The following is a 5,664-nucleotide window of genomic DNA, read 5'->3' as shown; positions in this document are numbered from 1 at the left end:
GTTAATAACAAACCAATTTCAAAAATAGACTAACTGCAATTCCAAAGCTTCTAACCAAAAAAAAAAAAAAAAGAAAAAAGAAAAAAAGAAAAAGCGTGGGTTGTTTTCCCATATAACGATGCCGGTGGGTTTTACATTTCTTTTTTTCCCTTTCCTTTTAATAAAATAAAACTACAAAAAAAAAGAAAAAAAAGAAAAAAAATCTGTTACATTTGTCCTTTTGAAGGTACTGTTGGTCTGGGAGACAAAAGCCTGTGCTGTCTCCTCATTGTCTTCGGAGCTTGAGTCCCTTGTATATTTGCCCCTTTTCAACCGCCCCACGTCGATAGCACAGCAGAGGCCGGCACGCACTGTATGGGAAAGCAGCCCACCTTGTTACAGTTTTAAATTTCTTGCTATCTTAGCATTCAGATACCAATGGCTTGCTAAAAGAAAAAAGAAATGTAATGTCTTTTTATTCTCAGGTCAATCGCTCACACTTTGTTCTGTTTTCAGAATCATTGTTTTATATATATAAATTTCTTTTGTTTGTTTTGGGGGTTTTTTGTTTCATTTTGTTTTCGTTCCAGAAGAGGACTTTTTTTTTCTTTTCCTTTTAATTGTTATTTTTCTCTTTCTCTTTTTTGCTGGTTTGTTTGTTTTTGGGGGGATCTTGGGGGGGGTTTTTTGGGGATTTCTTGGGGGGGGTTTTGTTGTTATTGTTGTTTATTTAAAATGGGCAGAAAGTATTCAAGAGAAAAACAATGTGAACTGCTTTAGCTTTTTTGGGGATCTTAAGGGTAGCTTTTCTGCTGAAGCGAATTTCAAGGGGAAGAGTTAAGCACTCCCACTCTTCAGAGAAAAAACCCACACAAAGAGTGTTGAGGACTCGGAACTTAAAAAATAAGTTTTAAAACAACTGACTTTCTGTATTTATGATAGATATGACCATTTTTGGTGTTGAGTAGATTGTTGCATTGGAAATGAACTGAGCAGTATGGTAGATTTAAAAGAAAAAACCCTTTTGTGTACATTTAGCTTTTGTATGGTCCAGCTGACAGCTTCTCATTTGATGTTGTCTTGTTCATTCCTAGCCAGGTAGATTGCAATCCATTGACTCACCTAAGCTTTTCTCCCCTTTGTACCTTTACTGTCCGTTCCCCCATCCTGTAATCTTCCATTTATGGTTGCTACCTTCATTTCTTAGAGGGTGGTTGCATAATTATTTTATAAAAACTAAAGAAAGAAGTTCAAAGGGTTTTGGGGGGTCAGTAGGATCCCTGCAGAATATTTTTTGTTGGGGGTTTGAAACTTTTTAAGGCGTATACATACGATTTACCTATGTCTGTTACCCTTGTGCACTTATCTCTTTCTTAATTTCCATTTTCCTTTTTTTTTTTCCTTCTTCTTCCCTTCTTTTTTTCCTCATTTTGTAAATGCTTCAAAGACTCTGTTCCTGAACTATAAGCATTTGTTTCTGTTTGTGTAATTAGGCTGCACTCTGTTCCTTCTTTTAAGATAAGTTTTTGTTACTTTTTTTTTTTTCTCTAAAGAATGAATTCATGCTTTAAATAAAATCCAAAGACATACCCTTTCACCACTGGTGCAGAATGAGCAAAAAGGATTCTTTTTACTTGAGAATTTGTTTCTGATTTAAACAAACAAGTCTAAGTTTAAATAAAGAATAAAAAAAGTACCCAGGTTGTTATCTGTGCTTCTTCTGCAAGCAGAGAGACAACTCTTAGCGAAACCCCAGTCCACCAAAAGGCAGGTTTCTCTTTCCAAGTTCCCTCCCGTGGCAGGCACTGGTGTCCCCGTCCTGCTCCATGCCCCGCTCGTGGAATGCGCGGACGCGTGCATGCATCTCGTACGGTCCGGACTTTGAAAGGAAAACTTTGTGCTGCTAAAATGTAGGCTTTGGAGACAAATAGATGCGGTTTCACTCCCATAGCCAAATGTCAACAGAAACAATCTCCTTTCCCCCATCCCGCCCCTCGTTTCCTCCGAAGTGCGAGAGCCTTCTTCCCATCATCTTCATCATCCTCCTGCTTCAAAAAGGAACTTCGAAGACGTGAACGCAGGTTCTTCCCGTCGCCTCTGGCTTCTCCTCCCTGTGCTGAAGCCGCTCGTCAACCCTGCGAGAGACTGGAGCATTAGAGAGATGAACATGGGGTTCATTTTCTAGCAGGACACTTATTTTCATGGAGTTCTGGTTTTAGTTCAATGAATGACTACATCCTGAACTGTTGTACATATTTTTAACTAGGCTAATGCACAGTGCAAATTCCTTTTTTAATTGTTTTTTAAGTAGACAGTACTAAAGAGAGTACCATCTAATACTCCTACCACAACCCAATTGTAGCATAAGGTGTCAAAAACGGAAACAAGTACACAAAAAGAGTTTGCTGTTTTAACAAACTGTTTCCTTTAACAAAAGTTCTTGTATTTCTCCCTGTGTTTCAGATGAACAGTTTTTAAATTCTAAAGTTGTACAGTTTCTGTTTTCCATTATTTTATCTTGTTTGTAATTCTATGAAATCTATATTTTTTTTTTTTGCCATTTAACTGTTGTATGTTACTCTATCTGTATCATATAGAGATTTTTTGTTTGTTTTTTCTTTTGATTCTGTGTGATACAAGTTAACAATTTAACACTAGCTTTATCTGTCCAATCCCACAGGGTCTCTTTGGAAATCCTTTCGTTTTGTCTCATTCTGTTTCTTTTTTTTTTTCTTTTTTAATTATATTGTTTGGTCATAGTGCAATTTCTTCTCTCTTCTCCCCCCTCCTCCTTCCCACCACTGAAAGGTTTTATAAATTGATTTCTTTGTATTTTCAACTGTTTCTAGAGACACTCAGTGCGAGGTAGCCTCCTCGTGCAGTGCTAGGACCCATCCCCCAGCCCTGCTGGCCATCCTGGCCTAAGGTGGGGACCCCCGGCCCTGCTGGGACAGCCCTAGCACCGTGGCCTAGCACAAGCCCAACCACCCTGCCTTGGGAGCCCCTGTGCCACCCCAGAGCCCACACATGGCCTTTCCAACCTGTGTCAGAGCAGGGCTGGGATGGGCACAAGGAAAATATTCTAAACTTGCCATTGAACAGGTTTCTGGTTTATTCTGAGTAAAAAGCTTTCCTAAGTGGTGAAAATGGCCAAAGTTTCATAAAATTGAGAATCAAGAGTAGGGTGTGTTGGGGCTGCCCATGCCTGGGGCAGGCGTTGACATAAGCCGGCACACATGCTGTCCGTGGAAATGTATTTTGCTTTAAAAAGAAAACCTAAACTTTCAAATAGAAGCAGAAGTTGGGTTGGTTGGTTGGATGGATGGTTTGGTTGGTTGGTTGGTTTGTCAGCGCTTAGATACTGCCCACTGTGAAACACAAAGCTTTGACTATTTTTTTCACTTTTATTTGGGGGGGAGGGTGAGGTTGGGTAGAACAGAAAGCATTAATGTGGTAAAGAGGGATACAAACAGCCTTTGCAATGTACAAAAAATAGAGCAAGTGAAACCAAAAATGATGTTCTTGGTGTTTTTCTATAATGTAGTCTTGTTAGCTTTTTTTTGTTACTGTAACAATGCTGATCTCAAACTGTACCAAAATACATGGAGATAAACAGAAAACCACGTGGGACTTACTTTCACAACTTTACAGAATTTGTCACAAAAGACTTTGTTGTCATAGTTGAGTTGACTGTAGATGGTAATTGAATATACTCCTTTGGAAATATTTCATCACGTATGTTTCCTGCTCATTGTGATACATTAAAGACAAAAATGAGCAAAAGCTCTCGTCTCCGATGTCCGCGCTTGTGCAGTGCAGGGTCTATGTTGGGGTGGGTGCGTGCCGTGCCATGCTGTGCCGTGCCGTGCCGCTTGGATCGGCTTGAGCTCCTGCATCCCACAGCTCTTGTGCACCCACCAGCACATGCCACCACATGCGTCCATGTCCCTCCCCACATGCGGGTTCTTGGGCTGACGCCACGAATTGATGCTGAAGTAGAAGGAATGAGCCAAATGGCTCAATCCATTCATGGCTTTGGGATGCATTGTGTATGGAAAAGACATTACAAGTGCTTTAATTTCACTAAATGATTGTGTGACAGTTCTGGGCACGCTGCTGTAATTAATGGTTAAAGGGAAAGCATGCCTTGATGGGTTGAGGTCATCTGGAAGCTTGAAAGCCAGAAGTGAACTAAAATCACCATCTTGTTTTCTTCTACTGATCAAACCAAAAGGAGATGAAGGTAAGAAAGGTAAGTGGCTGACTCACTGCTCTTCCCTTTGCTTCCAGTGCCTCTTGAGCAAGGAGGAAACCTTGATGAAGTGCTGAGTGTTAAATACACAATTCTGCCACCCAAACCTGCCCCTTGCAGCAGAAAACACTTGAAATTCATTAATAAAGACCACATACAAACGAGAGCCACAGAGGCCACGGTTCATCTCTAATTTATTACAGCAATAAATAAACAACAGAGCAGCCCAAAGCACACAGGATAGGCAGGCTGCTCAGTACAGGGGGCCTTGGCCATGGTGCTGCCTCCCTGACAGTGAGGGGCTTCCTCCCTGGGGAACAGAGCCTGAGCTCCACAGGGTCATCTGGCTGGAGCAGGGGTCCTGGGGAGGAAATCTTGTAGATGGCAGGAGTATGGAAGCATCCTTTACTTAATCAGGTCACTCACTGGCAAGCAGGTCAGTTCAGTAACCAGGTTGCTGATGCACCTTCACAAGAAAAGAATATAAAAAGCAAGAAAAAAACAGCACTCGGGCAGATTCGGGCTCAAAAGAAGCATGAATTCTAAAGTAAGATGGGTCAAGATTGCCAAGCTCCGATGACTCCTGCTGCTGCAACAGACCCCAACCAAGGCAGCCAGGCCCCGATCCCAGTGCACAGCTCTGAAGGAAACTCTGTGCCCTGGTGATGGGAATGATCTCACTTGACCGTGTGCTGCAGCTCAGCACCCGAAAACAGTCCCCATGCCAGGCTGCCTGGTCCTGCCCTGCTCTCCTGGCATGAGCCTGGGTGGTGAGCTCTGGGTTTCCGCTGAGCTGTTTTGAGTATTTTTTAATGGGAAAAATCCATCCTGAATTTCCCGCAAGTAGACAAGACTGCAGCAGTAATGGGGTCACCAGCACGACCCTTCCACCAGTATTTGCACTGTGTCATGTTAATGACTTCAGTGTTGTTCACAGATCTTTGTAAGTTTATTATGTAACATTGCTATTTATTCCTGGGTTGAATTCCAGTTTAAAACAGCTACGCTTGAGAAAGCACCTCTCCAATGCTCAGAAAGGTGTAAATGGTCTCTGGTAGTTGCATAAGCTGCAAACTAAAAACCTCAGTGATAGCCCTTCTGTTCAGAGCTGTGCACCAGTGGAGATTGTGCAAACCTCTAACAGAAAGAGGGGTTTCCATGCTGCGATTCTGGTAAGAGGAGACCAGGAGTGTGATTTTTAATAACCTTGCATTGACATCACCTAAAGACAAGAGATTTAGCTCTTCCTAGGCCAAAAAATACACTTTTGTTAACAAAACAGAGCAGTGATGGGGTGTCTGCTACAGACCTACCTTCCTGATGGATTTGGAGCAGGATTCCCATCTGGAGCATGCCTCTTCCCTCTCATGCAGCTTGTGTGTTGCTGTCCTCAAGGCAGCATGAGCAGGGGCTTTGGGTGGTTCCATCACAGC

The sequence above is a fragment of the Neopsephotus bourkii genome, unplaced genomic scaffold (assembly GCF_033783945.1).
Source record: "Neopsephotus bourkii isolate Nb327-2 ecotype Australia unplaced genomic scaffold, CSIRO-AGI_Nbou_v1 NB_732, whole genome shotgun sequence".
NCBI classification, from domain to species: domain Eukaryota; kingdom Metazoa; phylum Chordata; class Aves; order Psittaciformes; family Psittacidae; genus Neopsephotus; species Neopsephotus bourkii.
Note: the sequence above shows the minus strand (reverse complement) of the source record.